The 23,196-nt window shown below is 45.6% G+C and overlaps 1 pseudogene; it reads right to left on the bottom strand.

Annotated features, from left to right (window-relative positions):
• LOC140201122 (tripartite motif-containing protein 16-like) overlaps nt 1–23,196 on the bottom strand; it is a 33,506-nt pseudogene that overhangs the window by 7,910 nt on the left and 2,400 nt on the right.

Consider the following 23,196-nt stretch of genomic DNA (forward strand, 5'->3'; position numbering starts at 1 on the left):
GGCCTCTGGGAGATCCTGCTTTTTCTGGTGGACAGAGCATAGGTGCTCAGTAAAGCGATCTCCCAATCAACATCGTGTCTCACCGAGGCCACACCAGGAGCACCAGATACGGTAGATGACCCCAACAGACTGGCCTCCAACCTGAAGGTTTGAACCTTGATTTCTCAAACTTCCAGTAATGGCACCTCCCTCCCCGACACCATCCCCATTTCCTCTCTCACCTCATCTCCTGACCTGCCCATCACCTCCCTCTGGTGCTTCTCCCCATTCTCTTCCATGGCATCCTCTCCCCTCCAGCCCCTTCTCCAGTCAATTATCTCTTTCACTAATTCTTCCCAGCTCCTTACCTCATCTTCCCACTCTCCCAGTTTGACCTACTACCCTGTAATTCTTCCTCCCCTCCCCCTACATTCTTACTCTGACCTCATCATTTTTTGTCCAGTCCCGATGAAAGATCTTGGCCCAAAACATCGACTGTTTCCTCTTTTCCATAGATGCTGCTGAGTTCCTCCAGCATTTTGTGTGCGCTGCTTGGATTTCCAGCATCTGCAGATTTCCTCGTCTCAGCCTCCTCGCCCCACTACATTATTCTGGCTTCTTCCCCCTTCCTTTCCAGTCCTGATGAAGGGTCTTGGTCCCGAACGTCAACTGCTTATTCCTCTCCACAGATGCAGCCTGACCTGCTGAGTTTCGCCAGCATTTTCTGTGTGTTGCTCTGGGTGTCCAGTGTCTGCTGAATCTTTGGTGTTTATAACTATCTGTGAGGAGTTTATCTTCTCCCTGTGACCACAGGGGTTTCCACCGGGTGCACACCTCTCCTGCCCGTCCCCATCACTTCCCATTCCCACCAACAGCTGCAAGACTACCCCCAACACCGGGGCAAAAGTAAGATCAGGAACTGCCTCGTGATTGCTTTGAGCCATCGTATTCAAGCACAGCTTTGCCGCCCCCCCCCCCTCCAACCCCCACATATTGCTTTCAAGCACAACCTCACCTCCTTTCCAGCTGACCCCAGCATAACACCCCAACTCAGCTCCACCATGGGCGCTGGCCTCCCCACCACCAAGGACATTTTAAAAGGTGACGTTTCAGGAAGACAGCATTCCATCAAGAAGGACCCGCTCCATCTGGGACATGCCCTCTTCTCATTACTAACATCAGAGAGATGGTACAGGAGCCTGAAGACACACACTCGACATTTTACGAGCAGCCTCTTCCTCTCTTCCATCAAATTTCTGAACAATCTATGAATTCTTGCACATTACTTTTTCACTTTCACTTTCTTCTCCCGCTTTATTTTTTCTGTATTCTGAACCACAATTTATAGCAGTTTTTATGTATTGGTGCTACAGAAGAACAAACTTCATGACTTATGTCAGTGATAGTAAACCTTGGTCTTATTCACATCATTTTTTGACCCGCTGTAATCACTGTCCCATATCTCCAAACCAAGCCAATCCCTGCCCTTTGCCCCATTCCCTCAATGTGCTGTCTCCTCATCCTTCCCAATAACTCACCCTGACCCCAACCCATAAGACCATAAGACTATAAGACAAAGGAGCAGAAGTAGGCCATTCGGCCCATCGAGTCTGCTCCGCCATTTTATCATGAGCTGATCCATTTTCTCCTATTTAGTCCCACTCCCCTGCCTTCTCACCATAACCTTTGATGCCCTGGCTACACAGATACCTATCAATCTCTGCCTTAAATACACCCAATGACTTGGCCTCCACTGCTGCCCGTGGCAACAAATTCCATTGATTCACCACCCTCTGACTAAAAAAATTTCTTTGCATTTCTGTTCTGAAAGGGTGCCCTTCAATCCTTAAGTCATGCCCTCTCGTACTAGACTCCCCCATCATGGGAAACAGCTTTGCCACATCCACTCTGTCCATGCCTTTTAACATTCGAAATGTTTCAATGAGGTCTCCCCTCATTCTTCTAAACTTCAAGGACTACAGTCCAAGAGCGGACAAACGTTCCTCATATGTTAACCCTCTCATTCCCGGAATCATTCTAGTGAATCTTCTCTGTACCCTGTCCAACGTCAGCACATCCTTTCTTAAATAAGGAGACCAAAACTGCCCACAGTACTCCAAGTGAGGTCTCACCAGCGCCTTATAGAGCCTCAACATCACATCCCTGCTCCTATACTCTATTCCTCTAGAAATGAATGCCAACATTGCATTCGCCTTCTTCACTACTGACTCAACCTGGCAATTAACTTTAAGAGTATCCTGTACGAGGACTCCCAAGTCCCGTTGTATCTCAGAACTTTGAATTCTTTCCCTATTTAAATAATAGTCTGCCCATTTATTCTTTCTGCCAAAGTGCATAACCATACACATTCCAACATTGTACTTCATTTGCCACTTTTCTGCCCATTCTTCCAATCTATCCAAGTCTCTCTGCAGACTCTCCATTTCCTCAGCACTACCGGCCCCTCCACCTATCTTCATATCGTCAGCAAACTTAGCCACAAAGCCATCTATTCCATAATCTAAATCGTTGATGTACAATGTAAAAAGAAGCGGCCCCAACACTGATCCCTGCGGAACACCACTGGTAACCGGCAGCCAACCAGAATAGGATCCCTTTATTCCCACTCTCTGTTTCCTGCCAATCAGCCAACGTTCTATCCACGTATGTAACTTTCCCGTAATTCCATGGGCTCTTATCTTGTTAAGTAGCCTCATGTGTGGCACCTTGTCAAAGGCCTTCTGAAAATCCAAATATACAACATCCACTGCATCTCCCTTGTTGAGCCTACCGGTAATTTCCTCAAAAAATTGTAATAGGTTTGTCAGGTAGGATTTTCCTTTAAGGAAACCATGCTGAGTTCTGCCTATCTTGTCATATGCCTCCAGGTACTCTGTAACCTCATCCTTGACAATCGACTCCAACAACTTCCCAACCACGGATGTCAAGCTAACAGGTCTATAATTTCCTTTTTGCTTCCTTGCCCCCTTCCTAAATAGCGGAGTGACATTTGCAATCTTCCAGTCCTCCGGAACCATGCCAGAATCTATCGACTTTTGAAAGATCATCGCTAATGCCTCTGCAATCTCCACAGCTACTTCCTTCAGAACACGAGGGTGCATTCCATCTGGTCCAGGAGATTTATCTACCTTTAAACTATTCAGCTTCCTGAGTACTTTCTCTGTCGTAATTGTGACTGCGCACACTTCTCTTCCCTGCCACCCTTGAGTGTCCAGTATACTGCTGTCTTCCTCAGTGAAGACTGATGCAAAATACTTGTTCAGTTCCTCTGCCATCTCCTCATCTCCCATTTCAATTTCTCCAGCATCATTTTCCATCGGTCCTATATCTACTCTCACCTGTCTTTTACTCTTTATATACTTGAAAAAGCTTTTAGTATCCTCTTCGATATTATTTGCTAGCTTCCTTTCATAGTTAATCTTTTCTCTCTTAATGACCTTCTTGGTTTCCTTTTGTAAGGTTTTAAAAACTTCCCAATCCTCTCCCTTCCCACTAATTTTTGCTTCCTTGTATGCCCTCTCTTTTGCTTTAACTTTGGCTTTGACTTCTTTTGTCAACCACGGTTGCATCCTTTTTCCACTCGAAAATTTCTTCTTTTTTGGAATATACCTGTCTTGCACATTCCTCATTTCTCACATAAACTCCAGCCACTGCTGCTCTGCCGTCTTTCCCGCCAGTGTCTCTTTCCAGTCAACTTTGGCCAGTTCCTTTCTCATGCCACTGTAATTTCCTTTCCTCCACTGAAATACCGACACATCAGATTTCAGCTTCTCTTTTTCTAATTTCACAGTGAACTCAATCATGTTATGATCACTGCCTCCTAAGGTTCCTTCACCTCAATCTCTCCAATCACCTCCGGTTCACTACACAATACCCAATCCAGTACAGCCGATCCCCTAGTAGGCTCAACAACAAGCTGTTCTAAAAAGCCATCTCGCAGACATTCCACAAATTCTCTCTCTTGAGATCCAGTGCTGACCTGATTTTCCCAATCTACTAGCATGTTAAAATCCCCCACAATTATCATAACACTGCCCTTCTGACAAGCCTTTTCTATTTCCAGTTGTAATTTGTAGTCCACATCCCTGCAGCTGTTTGGAGGCCTATAAATAACTGCCATCAGGGTCCTTTTACCCCTGCTATTCCTTAGCTCAACCCATAAAGATTCTGCACCTTCCGATCCTATATCACCTCTTTCTAATGATTTAATATCATTTCTTACCAATAAAGCCACGCCTCCCCCTCTGCCTACCTTCCTATCCTTCTGAAACACGGTGTATCCTTGGACGTTCAGCTCCCAGAGACGTGCATCCTTTAGCCAGGTCTCAGTGATGGCCACAATATCATACCTGCCAATCTGTAGCTGTACAACAAGATCATCCACCTTATTCCTTATGCTGCGTGCATTTAAGTACAACACCTTAAGACCAGTATTTGATACTTTTTGCTTTGATTTCACTGCAACTCATCCCAATGGCTACAAATTTGCCCCATCACCTGCCTGTCTTTCCTGACATCTTTACTGCTCACTATCTTAGATTTATTTCTGTTTTCCCCTTCCTCCGCTCTATCATTCCGGTTCCCAGCCCCCTGCCAAATTAGTTTAAACCCTCCCTAACAGCTCTATTAAACTTTCCCGCCAGTATATTGGTCCCCTTCGGGTTCAGGTGTAACCTGTCCTTTTTGAACAGTTCATACTTCCCCCAGAAAAGACCCCAATTATCCAAGAATCTGAAGCCCTGCCCCCTACACCAGTCTCTCAGCCACGCATTTATCTGCCTGGTCCGACTACTCTTGCCCTCGCTAGCACGTGGCACAGGTAGCAATCCCGAGATTACTACCCTGGAGGTCCTGCTTCTCAGCTTCCTTCCTAACTCCTGGAAATCTCTCTTCAGGACCTCCTCCTTTGTCCTATCTATGTCATTGGTACCAACATGTACCAAGACAACTGGCTGCTCACCCTCCCCCTTCAGAATATTCAGGACCCGATCCGAGACATCCCATACCCTGGCACCTGGGAGGCAACACACCATGCGGGTATCTCTATCAGGCTCACAGAATCTCCTGTCCGTTCCCCTGACTATGGAATCCCCTACGACTACCACATTTCTCTTCACCGTCCTTCTCTCCTGCACAACAGCGCCAGGCTTAGTGCCAGAGACCCGGTCACCGTGGGCGTCCCCCATCAGGTCATCCCCCTCAACAGCATCCAGAACAAGATATTTGTTGCTGAGGGGGACAGCCACAGGGGTGCTCTCCACTATCCGGGCATTTCCCTTCCCTCTCTTGACAGTGACCCAGTTTTCCGACCCCTGTAGCCTAGGGATGACTACCTTCCTGTAGCTCCTGTCTATCACCTCTTCACTTTCCCTTATAAGCAGTAGGTCATCAAGCTGCAGCTCCAGATCCCTAACACGGTCTCTGAGGAGCTGCAACTCGGTGCACCTGGTGCAGATGTGGCCATCAGTGAGGCTGGAAGTCTCCCAGGATTCCCACATCTGACACCCTGAACAAAGCACTAACCCTGCAGGCATGTTATCTAATTCTACAGGAATGAAACAGGGAAAATAAGCCGGTGGGAAGTGGCAAGACAAAATGGGATCAAAAATCATAAATCCAAGAGGTTCTACAGATGCCAAAACCCCAGAGAACAACATACCAAATACTGAAGGAACTCAGCAGATCAGGCAGAATTAACAGTCAATATTTCAGGCGACTTGAGCCTTGATGAAAGGTCTCGATGTGAAATATCGATTGTTTATTCCTCTCCATAGAGACTGCCCGACCTGCTGCATTCCTCCAGCATTTAGTGGATACAACTGAAGATGGGACTCACGCTGCAGGAGTTCCTCCCGACTCCGCATTTCGGGAAGCACTGGGATTTCATGGACAGCTGCATTCACCGATGGGTTCAGACTGCTTTCCTCCATATCTGTGGAAAATGATAAACAGCTAACAGTCATACAAACAGTTCCTCAAGATTGCCACAGCCAAGGAATTGGGGGTGTGGAAAACGTAGTGGAGGTCAGCTCCCACTCCCTATTAAATGCTCCCAATGGCATGCATCTTTAGCCTCTCACAACCATGTCTAACTCCTGGCCTTCACGCGTGGCTAAGCCAGTGAGCCCAGTGAAACAAATTCAAACGACAAGAAAAGGGGCAAAGGCAGCGCCATCACTTGAGCATATGAGGCTCAACAGCCATGGCTGGCAGCTCGTTTAGGAGAAGGAAAGCTCTGATCTCAAACCTTCTCTGCCTCGCAGCTCCACGCGCTCACGGGGAAGACTTTGGCAGTGAGCCCCGAGGAAAAATTCAGAGCTGGAGTCCCGAAGGCAGTCCTACGTTATGGTCAACAATGACAGGCAACTCCAGCGATGATGCCTGTGCCAAACACTCTCAGCCTCTACCATTATTTAGATTCAACAGCTGTGTGGAGAGGGGCAGCCTGCTGCATGCTATTCTCCATATCGTACAGCCCTGGCTTGTGTATCATGTAAACAGCACCTCGACCATCAGGCTGTTGAACAAAAAGGGATAACTACAGTGCCCATGTATTCACCCACCTTGGAAGTTTTCATGTTTTATTGTTTTACAACATTGAATCACAGTGGATATAATTTCGCTTTTTTGACACTAATCAACAGAAAAGACATGTCAAAGTGAAAACAGATCTCTACAAAGTAATCTAAATTAATTACAAATATAAAATACAAAATAATTGATTGCATATGTATTCACTCCCTCTGATATGACACACCAAATCATCACTGGTGCAGCCAATAGGTTTTAAAAGTCACATAATTAGTTAAATGGAGATCACCTGTGTGCAGTTAAGGTTTATCAATTGATTGTAGTAAAAATACACCTGAATCTGGAAGGTCCAACTGCTGATAAGTCAGTGTCCTGGCAAAAACTACACCATGTTGACAAAAGAACACTCCAAGCAACTCCACAGAAATGTTACTGAAAAGCACAAGTCAGGCGATGGATACAAGAAAATTTCCAAATCACTGACTATCCCTTGGAGTACAGTTAAGTTAACCACCAAGATATGGAAAGAATAGGGCACAGCTGTGAATCTGCCTAGAGCAGGCTGTCCTCAAAAACTGAGTGACCATGCAAGAATGTGACTAGTGAGGGAGGCCACCAAGAGACCTATGACAACTCTGGAGGAGTTACAAGCTTCACCGGCAGAGAGGGGAGAGACTGCGCATACAACAACTGTTGCCCGGGTGCCTCATCAGTCACAGCTTTATGGGAGAGTGGCAAAGAGAAAGACACTGTGGGGAAAAAAAACTCACCTGAAATCTCAACTAGAGTTTATCAGAAGGCATCTGGGAGACTCTGAAGTCAGCTGGAAGAAGCTGGTCTGATGTAACCAAAATAGAGGTCTTTGGCTATCAGACTAAATGCTATGTTTGGCATACGCCAAGCACTGTACATCAAAACATACCATCCCTACTGTGATGCATGGTGGTGGCTGCATCATGCTATGGGGATGCTTCACTGCAGCAGGCCCTGGAAGGCTTGTGAAGGTAAAGGGTAAAATGAATGCAGCAAAATGCAGGGATTTCCTGGAGGAAAACCTGATGCAGTCTGGAAAAGAACTGCAACTTGCGAGATTTGTTTTCCAGCAAGACAAAGACCCCAAGCATAAAGCCAAAGCTACACAGGAATGGCTCAAAAACAAAGTTAATTCCCTAGAGTGGCCAAGTCAGAGTCTAGACCTCAATCCAGTTGAGAATATTTGGCTGGACTTGAAAAGGGCTGTTCACTCACAATCTCCATGCAATCTAACAGAGCTTGAGCAGTTCTGTGAAGAATAGGGAAAAAATTCCTGTGTCCAGATGTGCAAAGGTGATTGTGACCTGTCCACACAGACTCAAGGTTGTAATTGCTGCCAAAGATGCATCTACTAAATACTGACTTGAAGGGGGTGAATACATATGCAATTGATTATTTTGTTTTTTATATCTGTAATTAATTTAAATCACTTTGTACAGATCTGTTTTCACTTTGACACAAGTCAAAAACACCTAAATTAAATCCATTGTGATTCAATGTTGTAAAACAATAAAACATGAAAATTTTGGGGGGTGGTGGTGAATGCTTTTTATAGCCACCGAACACTCACTTGCCCATCCATCAGGATGTTCCCACAACCAATGATCTCACTTTAAAAGACCCTTTATCTTGTTATTTCATCTTCTTGTTACTTATTGCCATTTATTTGTACAAACCCCATTTCCAGAAAAGTTGGGATATTTTCCAAAATGCAATAAAAACAAAAATCTGTGATATGTTAATTCACGTGAACCTTTATTTAACTGACAAAAGTACTAAGAAAACATTTTCAATAGTTTTACTGACCAACTTAACTGTATTTTGTAAATATACACAAATTTAGAATTTGATGGCTGCAACACACTCAACAAGAGTTGAGACAGAGTTAAAATGAGATTGGAAAGTGCCCAGAAAAGTCATGCTACTGTGCCAATTATAGCCACCTGGGCTCAGGAGTACTTCGGAAAACCATTGTCACTCAACACAGTCCGTCGCTGCATCCAGAAATGCAACTTGAAACCGTATTACGCAAGGAGGACGCCATATATCAACTCTATGCAGAAACGCTGGCGAGTTCTCTGGGCCTGAACTCATCTCAGATGGACCGAAAGACTGTGGAACCGTGTGGTCAGATGAGTCCACATTTCAGCTAGTTTTCAGAAAAAACTGGCGTTGAGTTCTCTGTGGCAAAGATCAAAACGACCATCCAGATTGTTATCAGCGAAAGAACAAAAGCCAGCATCTGTGATGGTATGGGGGTGCATCAGTGCCCACGGCATGGGTGAGTTGCATGTATGTGAAGGTACCATTGACTCTGAGGTGTATATTAGGATTTTAGAGAGACATATGTTGCCATATCTTCCCGGGATGTCCATGCTTATTTCAGCAGGACAATGCCAGACCACATTCTGCACGGGCTACAACAGCTTGGCTTTGTAGACACAGAGTGCGTGTGTTTGACTGGCCTGCTGCCAGTCCAGATCTATCTCCTATTGAAAATGTATGGTGCATCATGAAGAGGAGAATCAGACAACGGAGACCACAGACTGTTGAGCAGCTGAAGTCTTATATCAAGCAAGAATGGACAAAATTTCCAATTGCAAATCTACTACAATTAGTATCCTCAGTTCCAAAATGATTAAAAAGTGTTATTAAAAGGAAAGGTGAAGTAATACAATGGTAAACATGCCTCTGTCCCATCTTTTGTTGAGTGTGTTGCAGCCATCAAATTCTAAATTTGTGTATGTGCACAAAATACAATTAAGTTGGTCAATAAAACTATTGAAAATCTTTTCCTTATACTTTTGTCAGTTAAATAAAGGTTCACGTGAATTAACATATCACAGATTTTTGTTTCTATTGCATTTTGGAAAATATCCCAGCTTCTCTGGAAATGGGGTTTGTATTTGCATTTGCACAATTTGTTGTCTTCTGGTTGATCTTTCATTGATCCTGTTAGAGTTACTACTCTATAGATTAGCTGAGAATGCCCACAGAAAAATGAATCTTAGGGTATGTAATGACATATACGTACTTCTATACAAAAATTTACTTTGATCTTTAGCTAGGATGCAACAATTCATAGCCCTGACAAACAGATGGTCCCATGCAAACGGGTTCTGTCTGACTAACACGCCCAGAACAGACTGAACAAGTGATGCATGGGATTACAGATCTCCCCACATGGGACAATCCCATCTCAGTGACTTCAGCTTTGCATTTACGAATTCAAGGTTCAGATTTATTTATCACGTGTACATCGAAACATCGTGAAATTTGCTGACAATAACAAGCAATACTACCCAAAAATGTGCTGAGGCAGCCCGCCAGTGTCATCAGGTATTCTGGCCCCAACATAGCATGAACAGCACAGAACACAATCTTCAACCTAATCAGTCACCATTTCAAAACAAAACCTCAGTTAAATTCATGAGACACAATTTCCCGTATAGAAAGCTACGCCATTTGTGATCTCTCCTCGGGTTTCCAAATGTGGATGGATCTTGTCCCTCAGAATTCCCACCAGCCATGTTCTCATCTTCTGTTGCTGCTTGCTTGTTGTTCGAAGTCTTTGATATACAAATGAGATTGATGTAGATGGATTGGTTAAAGTCAAAGTAAAGTTATGATCAAGGTATGTATATGTTACCATATACTACCTTGAGATTCATCTTCTTGCAGGCATTCACCAGAAAATAAAGAAATAGATTTTATGTACATCTTATTCTTGGAATATAGTCCATTCTTCATTGTTTCCTGTCAGTCACCTTATCTAATTTACACATGTACATACTATATATATATAGTCATAAAGTATGACTGACTATGACTATAAGGCATCTTATGTATTATTTATTAATTTATTTATTTAGCGGTACAGCGTCAAACAGGCCCTCCCAGCTCATGAACGATGCTCCCCACCAATTTAACCCTTGCCTAATCACAGGACATTTTACAATGACAAGTTTACCCACCAACTGGTACATGTTTGGAGTGTGGGAGGAAACCAGAGCACCCAGAGGAAAGCCACACACATGGGAAGGCACACACAACTTGCTTACAGAGGAAGCTAGATTTGAACTCTGAATTCCAACACCCCAAGTTGTAATAGCGCCCCACTAATTGTTACCACGATGTCCCTATTTGTGTTTTTTTTAAATTGTGTTATTGTGGTTTTTTTTGCGCTGCATTGGATCCGGAGTAACAATTGTTTCGCTGTCCTTTATGCTTGTGCACTGGAGATTACATTAAACAGTCTTGAATCTTAAATCCCATCATTGCAGCCGTTCTTAAATAAAGATGCATCACTAACTAGTGATGTCCCGGCAAGATAGCACCAGTTTCCAACAGCAAAACCTTGCAGACAGCTTTTAAACTATTGAACACTCTTCCCCTTTTTCTAAATATACTTCTTCTGGACAGGGATCGATTGAAGCATGTAATTTGCCTTTTAAGAATGTATTTTGGGGATGACTGAACGATCTGGCGTTTCTGTGATCTCCTGGGGATTCAGGATAGAGTACAGTTATCTGCTGCATCAATTCTTAATGGTGGAATACGAACCTATGGTCAGCTCCATTATTCCGTGCCGATTAAAGTGTTGCACAAGATTAAAAATCGACGAGGACAAGAGCTGAAAATGAACGGGTGCTCAGCGCCGTCTGTCTGCATTTGACTGCTGCTCTTGCTGCTGCCAGCGGAGGAAGGTGCAGGAGACCTGCATCGCACACTGCAAGGTTCAATCGCTTCTGCGGCTCGTGGCTAGTGGCTGTGGGCTCACTTTTAGCTACGGTTTAACACTTAGTGTCCTCAGTACCGAACGCGCTTTACTATTTGCGCAATTTGATCAAGGTCTGCAGCCATCGACACATCACTAAACTGACTAACCTGGTGTCTGTGTCTGGGGCCATTGGCTCCAGGACTGGCTTCCCTTGCCTCCACAACTTGTAGTTGTGGACTCACCATACAGTTTGATGTGTAATGTTTTGTCTGTTCTTGTTTACAGTTTTGCTGTTTCCATGATTTGTTCCTTTATTTTGTACATCTGATGGTCTTGTGTGAGAGTTTTTCTTTAAACCAGGGGTCCCCAACATTTTTTGCACCACGGACCGGTTTAATATTGACAATAATCTTGCAGACCGGCCGACCGGGGGGGGGGGGGGGCCTTGTTTGAGTAGGGTTAAACTCACCACAACATCTCTTTTACAGTTAGGGTTGCCAACTTTCTCACTCCCAAATAATGGACAAAAGTAGCAGTCAAATCCCGGGACACTTGTGCTTACCCCAGGAAAGACTACCATGACCATGAAGCCTTATGCAGACACCTGTGTGCGCATGTGCATACGTGTCGATTTTTTTTCCACAAATTGGTTTTGGCTTAATTTTCCCGACTATACTGTACATACATAATTTCTTCTTTATATAGGCTGTGTATTTATCAAATAATTCCTGCTTTTACTATATGTTAGTGTTACTTTCGGTTTTATGTGTTATTTGGTATGATTTGGTAGGTTATTTTTTGGGTCTGGGAACGCTCAAAAATTGTTCCCATATAAATTAATGGTAATTGCTTCTTCGCTTTACACCATTTTGGCACAGAAGGTTTCATAGGAAAGCTCTACCTTAGCGGGGGAAATACGGGACAAGGGCAGTCCCGTATGGGACAGGCCAATTTAGCCTGATATACGGGATGTCCCGGCAAATACGGGACAGTTGGCAACCCTGTGTTCAAGTTCAACAGTGCGTGACAGGGAATGAGGAAAGATGCAGCTGACTCATATCGTTTCCTCGCGGACCGGCAGCACATGTTTTGCGGCCTGGTGGTTGGGGATCACTACTTTAAACGATAGAGAAAGAAGAGCCATGTGGATGGGAAGAGTTAAATCGATCTTAGAGTAGGTTAAAAGTTTGGCACAACATCATGGGCCACAGGGCCTGTACAGTGCTGTTAAGATTCAAGCTAGAAGGATTCAAGATTGCTCTCAAACCCTTCAACATGAACAATATTCCTTGTTTAAGAACGCACTTACGACCAACTGACCTGTTGAGTTAATGTTCTCCAGGTTCTTTGCCCAAGTGGTCTGGACATGATCCTTGATCAGAGCGGAGAGTCTGGACACGGCTCTCTCCACCTTGATGAGTTTACCGTCCAGATTGGTCGTTAAAGGTGGTGAGGCAGGATTCTCTGCAATCTCATTAAAATCCAGATACTCCTGAAAGCGACAAAAAAAAGGGGGGGGGGGGGGGAGGGAGAGAATAAAACTGGACTTAGTACTCAGTAACCTGTCTTTCTGCAAAGAAAACAGATAACAAGCTCTGCATGCCAGGTCAGTATTGGACTTAATTTTACCCCAGACTCTCATAATTACCACAGTCAAAAGGTACCACAACTAAACCAGAAAAGGAGGAAACACTCAGCAGGTCAGGCAGCAGCTGTGGAAAGATTATTACAGATACTTAAGAGATTATTAGACAGACAATTGGATGAAATAAAAATGGAGGATTATGGGCTGTGTGGTAGGGAAGGGTTAGATCGATCGTAGAGTAGGTCGGGGGATGGTCAGATTGGTCGCGGAGTAGGTGGGGGTGGCTCAGATTGGTCGCAGAGTAGGTGGGGGTGGGTCAGATTGGTCGCGGAGTAGGTTAAAGTGTCAGCACAACACTATGGGCCAAAGGGACGGTACGGTGCGGTACTGTTCTATGCTCAATGTTCCTCAAGCACGCTGTTTCTGTCTTTAAGTTCTGTCCCCAGGCCAAGGGTCACGAGAGATACAAACGGTACAGACAGAATGAAAAAGTACCAGGGTAGAGGTCTGGAAAGGTATAAAAAGAAGCAGAGGCTAATTCTTTGTGCAGGGCTTCATTCGCCTTCAGCTGGGGTTACGACCAGCGCTCAGAGACAAACTGACACAAGCAGGAAGAGGTCTGCAGAATGGGTTGTTGGATACCTGGGTTCCCTCAAGTACTGTATCGGTGTATTGATAAGTATGTTTTCCTTCTATACTTTATTTAAGTGGGTAAAGTAGTTTTTATATAATTGTATTAAAGTGATTCTAATAAGTGGGTGTATGGGATGTCCAGTGAGGGGTAACACCTCCAGTGAAAGGGCTTGTCGTGTCCATTCTGGGGAAGCACACTCACCTATGGTCCCCATCGGACACTCAGCTCCCACCTGTGGTTCCAAGTGGCTGTTTGCACGCAACAGTGATATCCCGGTACATCACTTCGCCAGACAGACTAAAGCAGGTGACAGTAGCCGATGGAGCTCACACCCCGATGTGATCGGAACGTGCCTGTGCTGGCACGTGAAGTCAGCTCTGGCAGACTGGGTGGATGAGATCTACAGAGAGATCCAACAGCTGAGAAGGAATTTCTCCAACGTCTCGTGCAGAGCGAGACATAAAAACCATGGTCATCCACTGCAAACCCCCATTTTGTGACGACTATTCATACTACTGAACACAGACTTCCGAGGTCAAGAAAGTGGGACTGCCCAGTGCAACAGCTTTTCCACTTTAACCTCTCCCTCACAGGTTCCTTGTCATTGTTGGCTATGGTGGACAGTCATCACAAATATAGGTTTGAAAAGCTTTAGGGTGTGTACAGTGCCGTCTTTCTTTGCAAATACCTCTTGTTGCCAAATCAGAGAAATGAATTTTAAATTTTTATTCCTTCCCCAACCCCCCTTCCAACTTCTTGTTGCAGCTTCTTCGCCTTTCTTTTCCAGTCCTGATGACGGCTCATGGACCAAAATGTCAACTATTCATCCACCTCTAGAGATGCTGCCTGACTGCTGAGTGTCTCCAGCACTTTGTGTGCAAAGAATACATTACAGAAACGAAAGCTATCGCAAATAAACCTGCAGGTGACACAAACATTTCTGAACTAATTTCGAACAAGAGCACTGAAATACAAAAGCAGGGATGTAACGCTGAGGCATTTTTTTCCATCAGACCCTATTTGAAGTATTGTGAGCAGCTTGGGGCCCGTTATCAAAGAAAGGATGTGCTGGCATTGGACAGGGTGCAGGAGATTCAAGAGAATGATTCCGGTGATGAAAGGGTTAACCTATGAGGAGTGTTTGATGGCTCTAGTCCCACATTTGCTGCAGTTTAGAAGAATGGGGAAGGGTCTCATTAAAATCTATTGAAAATTGAACGGACTAGAGAGAATGGCCATGTTTGCCGCCAGTGGAGAAGTTTAGGACCAGAGTGCACAGCCTCAGATTAGAAGAATACCTTGAACAGAGATGAGGAGGAATTTCTTCAGCCAGAGGGTAGTGGAATCTGTGGAAATCACTTCACTGACATCTGTGAAGGCCAAATTATTGGGTACATTTAAAGTAGATTAGTCAGAACGTTAAAGGTTAGAGAGAGAAGGCAGGAGAATGGGATCGGGGTTGAGAGGGATAACAAATCAGCCATGATGTAATGGCAGAGCAGACTTGATGGGCGGAATGGCCTAATTCTGCTCGATGTCTAATGGTCTCAGCTGCATTGTGGATTACACAGAACATTTGCAAACAATATACAGTTGATCGTTTGCAACTGCAGAATCTCTCATTATTTATGAACTTAAAATGACTTCAAGTTTTGCAAGTTAGGCAAAGGAGAATGGATGGATGTTATACACTTGGATTTTCAGAAGGCCTTTAACAAGGTGCCGCACGTGAGGCTGCTTAACAAGCAATGAGCCGATGGTATTGCTGGAAAGATTCTAGCAGGGAACAAGCAGTTCCTGATTGACAGGAGGCAAAGAGTGGGAGTAAAGGGAGTTATTGGCTGCCAGTGACTAGTGGAGTGCCGCAGGGGTCTGGGTTGGGACCATGTGGGAGAAGCCAGGAGAATGGGGCTGAGGAGGAAGCCACGATGAAATGACAGAGCAGACTTGATGGGCCGAATGGCCTAATTCTGCACCTAGGTCTTATGGTTCATTTTATTATGGGGGGACCTGGAGCTCGTGCCAGCAGAAGGCTTTAATTTAATTTGGCGTAGAAACAGCGCAGATATTCGGGCCAAAGGGCCTGTTCCTGTGCTGCACGAGGTTTCGTTTTCTATGCACTGTCTCCCAGAGTCCTGCCACCCAGCCCCAGCACCCCTCTGCAGCTCTCTCACCTGTGAGATGGCGATGCTGTCGTCGATCTGGGACAGAGCCTCCAGCCGCACCTTCTCCTGTCTCAGCTCAGTCCACTTCCGCTCCAGCTCCTTCCGCGCGCACTCAGCCCGGATCAGCTCGGCCTGCCGCTCGCGCTCGATAAGGCTCACTACCTCCCTTTGCGCCGCCTCCACAGCACAAAAAACCTCGCCGAACTTGGCCAGGGTGTCGCCCTTCACCCGCTGAGTGGACTCCTATGGGGGGGGGGGCGGGGGAAGAGAGGCAGTAGGTGGGTGGAGGGTGCAATTGTGTTAGCCCATATTTCCTGAGAAATAAAGCTAATATTTATCTTTAGATTCACACTTGAGAAGACCATTCCCATGGCTTCCCAGTTGACAGCTATTCCACGATGACAAGATGCAGGTCGCTGCGGGTTCAGGGACTTGGCATCTTCCCATAGTCACTCCCCCCACAGACACTCGCCGATCACCATTGCCCTCACCTCCCTCCACAACCTCAACACAGGCGATCAGCCCACATTACCACAATTCAAGTCACAGAAGTTTGCCAAAATCACTACCAAAACTCAGAATAGAAACATAATTAATATCATCAATGACCTATCCTGGCACAATCACAAAGGTGCCATAGACAGCCCACCTGCACCTCTATTTCCCCAGGAGGCTAAAAAAATTGGCACGTCCCTGCTGATGCACCAGAAGAATGCACGAAGCAATGCAATTGCAAGAGGGTTGGACAGATTGGAAGGTTGAGCAAAACAGTGGCAGATGGAATACAGTGCCGGGGAATATGATAATGCATTTTGGTAAAAGTAACAATAGTGCGGAATACTATCTAAATGGGGAGAAGGTTCAAACATCAGAGGTGCAAAGGGACTGAGGAGTCCTCAAGCAAGACTCCCAGAAGGTTAATTTACAGATTGAGTCTGTGGTAAAGAAGGCAAATGCAATGTTAGCATGGGGAATAGCATATAAAAGCAAGGAGATCATGCTGAGCCTTTATAAGACACTAGTCAGGCCACACTTGGAGTATTGTCAACAGTTTTGGGCTCCATATCTCAGAAAGGATGTCTTGTCATTGGACAGAGTCCAAAGGAGGTTCATGAGGATGATTCTAGGAGTGAAGGGGTTAACATATGAGCAGCATTTGGCAGCTTTGGGCCTGTGCTCACTGGAATTTAGAAGAATATAGGGGAATTTCATTGAAACCTACCAAATGTTGAAAGGACTGATAGGGTAGACATGGAGAGGATGTTTTCTATGGTGGGGCTATCTAGAACTCGAGGGCACAGCCTCAAAATTGAGGGGCGACCTTTCAGAACAGAGGTAAGGAGGAACTTTTTTTTAGCCAGAGAGTAGTGAATCTGTGGAATGCTCGCCATAGACTGTGTTGGAACAAAGTCCCTTGGGTATATTTAAGGCAGAAGTTGATCGCTTTCAGATTGGTCAGGGTATCAAAGGATAAGGCAGAAGGGAGGTGTATGGGGTTGAGTGGAATCCAGGATCAGCCATGGTGGAATGGCGGAGTAGACCCGATGGACTGAATGGCCTAATTCTGCTCTACATAATGGTCTTTGAAAGCATCCTATCTGGTTGCATCAGAGTGGTACATTGACTGCTCTGCCCGTGACTGCAAGAAACTGCAGGGTTGTGGACACAGCTCAGCACATCACAGAAACCAGCCTACCCTCATGAACTCTGTCTACACACTGCTCACTGCCTCAGTAACGCAGCCAACATAATCAAAGACCCCACTCACCCCAGACATTCTCTCTTCTCCCCTCTCCCACAGAAGGTACAAAAGCCTGACAGCATGTACTATCATGCAGAAGGAGAGCTTCTACCTACCCCACTGTGAAAAGGCCATTGAATTGTCACCTCATACAATAGGATGGACTCTAGACCTCAATCTCCCTCTCTAGAACCTTGCACTTTGCAGCCTGCACTGCACTCTGTTTGTAACTGTAACACTCTATTCTGTTCTTTTATTGCTTTACCTTGTACCACCTCAGTGCATGGGGTGTCCAGGGAGGGGCAGCACCTCTGGAGAAGGGGCTTGTTGCGTGTTCTGGGGTAGCTCACCCAAATTTGGTCCCCACTGGACACTCAGTTCTCACCTGTGGCTCCAAGTACCTGTTTACACGTGACAGTGGCCACACCCCGGGACACCGCTTGTACATTCGGGCCAAAGCAGGTGAGGGTAGCCGGTGGCCTCATACCCCAGTGGGATAGGGACATGCCTGTCCTAGCAAGCAAAGTCAGCTCTGGCGGACTGGGTGGATGAGATCAACAGTGAGATCCAATAGCCGGGAAGGGGGTACTGCAACACTCCATGGAGACTGAAGGGTAATGACAAGGCACAGAAGACATCATGGTCATCCACTACGGCCAGGGAAGACCCAAGTTTGTGACGCTTGTTTGTACCACTGGACCCAGACTTCTGAGGTGGAGAGAGTGGAATTGCCCCAGTGCAGCGGCTTTTTCACTTTAAAAATCTCCTGCACAGGTTTCCTGGCATCGGCGGACACAATGGACAACCATCATATCTCAATGATTAACCTGATGAACTGATCTGTGAGGATGGGCTTGCAAAACGTTTTCCACTGTACCTCGGTACATATAAAAATAACAAAGAATTGACTCTCACAGAATTTGTCAGGTTTTTTCTCCCCAACTCACATCTCTTGCCACATGTAGACATGAAGTAGTTTCCCATTACAGAAAATTATGATACAGGCAACCTGCCAGAAAGACAAGCACTCCCCTCATGATAACACAATGGGAGGGGTGCGACTGGTAAGCATCACTTGGTAACTCCCAATACAAGTTTCAATCACACCCCACCCTTTAGACAGTGACAACCCCAAACATCAGTAGGGCGAGGAACAGCAGCATGTTCTCTTCTCATTACTAGCATCGGAGAGGAGCTGCAAGAGTCTGAAGATATACAATGTTCACAAATAGCATCTTCCCCTCTGCTAACAGATTTCTGAACAGTCCATAAACACCTCTTCACTAATTTTTCTCTTTTTGCACTATCATCAACATTTTTATTTGTTATTGTAACTTGTAGTACCTTGTAGTCTACGCCCACCTGGACAAGCCAACGAGCACTGTGAGGGTCACGTTTTTTGACTTCTCCAGTGCATTCAACACCATCCGCCCTGCTCTGCTGGGGGAGAAGCTGACAGCGATGCAGGTGGATGCTTTCCTGGTATCATGGATTCTTGATTACCTGACTGGCAGTCCACAGTACGTGTGCTTGCAACACTGTGTGTCTGACAGAGTGATCAGCAGCACTGGGGCTCCACAGGGGACTGTCTTGTCTCCCTTTCTCTTCACCATTTACACCTCGGACTTCAACTACTGCACAGAGTCTTGTCATCTTCAGAAGTTTTCTGATGACTCTGCCATAGTTGGATGTATCAGCAAGGGAGATGAGGCTGAGTACAGGGCTACGGTAGGAAACTTTGTCACATGGTGTGAGCAGAATTATCTGCAGCTTAATGTGAAAAAGACTAAGGAGCTGGTGGTAGACCTGAGGAGAGCTAAGGTACCGGTGACCCATTTCCATCCAGGGGGTCAGTGTGGACATGTTGGAGGATTACAAATACCTGGGGATACGAATTGACAATAAACTGGACTGGTCAAAGAACACTGAGGCTGTCTACAAGAAGGGTCAGAGCCGTCTCTATTTCCTGAGGAGACTAAGGCCCTTTAACATCTGCCGGACGATGCTGAGGATGTTCTATGAGTCTGTGGTGGCCAGTGCGATCATGTTTGCTGTTGTGTGCTGGGGCAGCAGGCTGAGGGTAGCAGACACCAACAGAATCAACAAACTCATTCACAAGGCCAGTGATGTTGTGGGGATGGAACTGGACTCTCTGACGGTGGTGTCTGAAAAGAGGATGCTGCCCAAGTTGCATGCCATCTTGGACAATGTCTCTCATCCACTACATAATGTACTGGTTGGGCACAGGAGTATATTCAGCCAGAGACTCATTCCACCGAGATGCAACACAGAGTGTCATAGGAAGTCATTCCTGCCTGTGGCCATCAAACTTTACAACTCCTCCCTTGGAGGGTCAGACACCCTGAGCCAATAGGCTGGTCCTGGACTTATTTCCTGGCATAATTTACATATTACTATTTAATTATTTATGGTTTTATTACTATTTGTTATTTATGGTGCAACTGTAATGAAAACCAATTTCCCTCAGAATCAATAAAGTATGACTATGACTAGTAACTTACATATTGTACTGTTCTGCTGCTCTAAAACAATTTATCTCATGGCATATAGAGTGAAATTTACATTGAGTGGCAACCAGAGTTCTTTTCCCAGGGTGGAAATGGCTAATTCAATGGGGCATAATTATAATTTTAAGGTGATTGGAGGGAAGTATGGTGGGGGGGGAGGGAATGTTAGAAGTAGCCTTTAAAAACAAAATGCAGAGTGTGGTGGATGCCTGTCAGGGGTAGTGAAAGAAGCAGAAACGTGAGAGACATCTGAGAAACTCTTAGATTGGCACAAGGATGGTAGAAAAATGGAAGGCTACGTGGAAGGGAAGGTTTAGATTAATGTCAGGTTAAAAAGGTCAGCACAACAGTGTGGGCTGAAGGGCCTGTAATGTTCTGCGTTGTATTTGTCTGTGATAATAAACTCGATTCTGATTTGGAGACCGTCCCTGACGAAGTCTCCAGCCACTCCTTCTCGGGAGCACTGACCATTCAGCTCCAGCACCTATGCACATCAGACTAACCTCCCCAGCTGCTGAAGTGCTGCCTCCACACCTCCCTGACCAGCTGTCTGTTTCCGGCCTTCTCGGTCTTCATTTCAGACCTCCAGCAGGCTTGGATTTTCATTACTACCTCTCACCCCCGTTCTCCCACCCCTGCCATCGGTCACCCCCATTCTCCCACCACCCCCACATTGTAATTCTTCTTCACCTTCCCTTTTCTACCTATCACCCTCCATTTTCTCACTTCAGCCCTGCTCCCACACCCGCCCACCTTTCCCTCACTTGACTTCACCCATCACCTGCCAGCCTTCCCTCCTTCCCTACCTGCTTATTCTAGCTTCTCTCCCCCCCACCACACCTCCCCACTTCCATCCCAGTCCTGAAGAAGGGTCTTGGCCCAAGATGCGTACTGTTTATTCATTTCCAGAGATGCTGCCTGACCTGCTGAGTTCCTCCGACATTTTGCGTATGTTGCTCTGGATTTCCAGCAACTGAAGAATCTCTTGTGCTCTGTTCATTATCTCCTCATCAACACTGCCCCCTGCAATTAACTAGTGATTCACTTCCGGACAGCATCGCTCAAGCAGTGACCAGTTACCCCTGGCCAGATTTAATTTCACCCAGTTATCAAAGAACAGGCCTTTTGGATGATACAGATGAAGTCTTGACTTCACAATCTACCTCGTTGTGACCCTTGGATTTTACTGTCCACCACACTTCTCTCTGTGACTTTAACACGATATTCTGCATTCTGTTATTCTTTTCCTTTCAGAGTACCGTCATGTTAATGTATGAAACACTGTCTGGATGGCAGGCAAACAAAAGCTTCTGACTGGTGGTCGGTCTATGGGACGGGCTGCCTGAGGAGGTGATTGAAACATCTCAACGGCACTTGGATGGGAAGGCTTGAGAAGGATATGGCCCAATCACAGGCAAATGGGACTGCCTTAGATGCCAGTCATGGTCTGCATGGTCCTGTTGGGCCAAAGAGCCTCTATCCATGCCATACAACTCTGAAAACAATAATAAACCAATGTTTACCCCTGCCTCACCCACATACCTTCCCCTTCACCTGGTCTCACCTATCATCCTGCCAACTTGTACTTCTTCCCCTGCCCTACCTTCTTAGTTTGGCTTCTTCTCAGTCCTGATGAAGGATCTCGGTCCAAAACATCAAGTGTTTATTCCCCTCCATAGATGCTGCCTGACCTGCTGAGTCCCTCCAGCATCTTTCACACCCCTCAGTTACACTAGGCATCACTCTGAGTGATCTGACAACCACTGTAATGGAGTTATGCTAATAACTATGCACAGTAGAATAGTAATTAGCATAATGCAATTACAGTGCCAGTGACCCGAGTTCAAATCCCACTGCAGTCCGTATGGAGATGGTATGTTCTCCCCATGACCGCGAGGGTTTCCTCTTCAGGGGTTTCCAACCTGAGGACCCCAGACCCCTTGCTGAATGGTATTGGCTCATGGCGTAAAAAGATTGGGAATCCCCTGCTCTAGGTGTTCTGCTTTCCGCCCTCATTGCAAAAACGTACAGGTCAGTAGGTTAATTGAGCAGTGCAGGCTCATTGGACCAGAACAGGCTGTTCCTGTGCTGGATCCTCTCCATGTCTGCATCCTCTGGATGTTCCCTGTAGTGGGGGAGTCTTGGACCAGGGAGCACAGTTTCAAAACAGAAGGACATCCCTTAAGGACAGAGATGAGGAGGAATTTCTTTAGCCAGAGAATGGTGAATCTGTGGAACTCTTTGCAACAAATGCTGTGGAGGCAAAGTGATTGGATGTATTTAAAGCAAGGTGTCAAAGGAAACAGGGAGAAGGTAGGAAAATGGGATTGAGAGGGATAATAAAAGCCATGATGGAATGGGCCAGACTCAATGGGTCAAATGGTCTAATTCTGCTCCATGTCTCATGGTCTTGTAAAATTTAAAAAAGATAAAAATGAAAAATTCGCACTCCCCAGGAAGGGTTTGCTCCCTCAGTGGGCCAGTCACAGGAGTTACTTACAGTGAAAAATGAAAAAAAAGGAGTTACTTACAGTGATAAAAATGAAAAATTCGCACTCCCCAGGAAAGCTTTGCTCCCTCAGTGGGCCAGTCACAGGAGTTACTTACAGTGGACACTCCAGATATACTCACCTTGATACAGTCAATGTTCTCAATCCACTTTCCAATCTCGTTGGCCGTGCTTTGTAAGTGTACCTCCAGTTCCCTCTTCCGCTGCATGATCAGCTTCTGCACAGGATTAAAATTATAGAGACTCTGAAAAACCAGCTGCCCACATCCTCATTCAAAAGAGCTCTACACCAGTGAAAAAGCTTACCCAACCACTCCACCCCCACAGACAGACACAGAGAAACCTCAAATCCTCCCACTCATATTCACCCTGGAAACAGGAGCCAAATTGCAATTGCTTCTGAGACAATCACGCGAGCTACTCATCCACCCAAAAGCATATTTGATTACTCTTGCTCGCACACACAGTGAGCAACAGAACCCCTACTTCTGGCCCAGCATCAGAGACACAATCCTTCACAAACCTCTCAGTGCCAAGCCAAAGTATCGTTTGAAACAGAATCAGCCAAAAAACAAAAGTAACTGCTGTTAATCTTTACCTAGATCTCACATCCACCAGATCCACATACTAATCTGCATATAACAATTACAGCATGGAAACAGGCCATCTCGGCCCTTCTAGTCCATGCCGAACACTCCAACCCCCACTACCATCCTAAATGTGAGGTAGAGGGACACTAAAGAGACACTT

This window comes from Mobula birostris, chromosome 8, assembly GCF_030028105.1.
Source record: "Mobula birostris isolate sMobBir1 chromosome 8, sMobBir1.hap1, whole genome shotgun sequence".
NCBI classification, from domain to species: Eukaryota; Metazoa; Chordata; class Chondrichthyes; order Myliobatiformes; family Myliobatidae; genus Mobula; species Mobula birostris.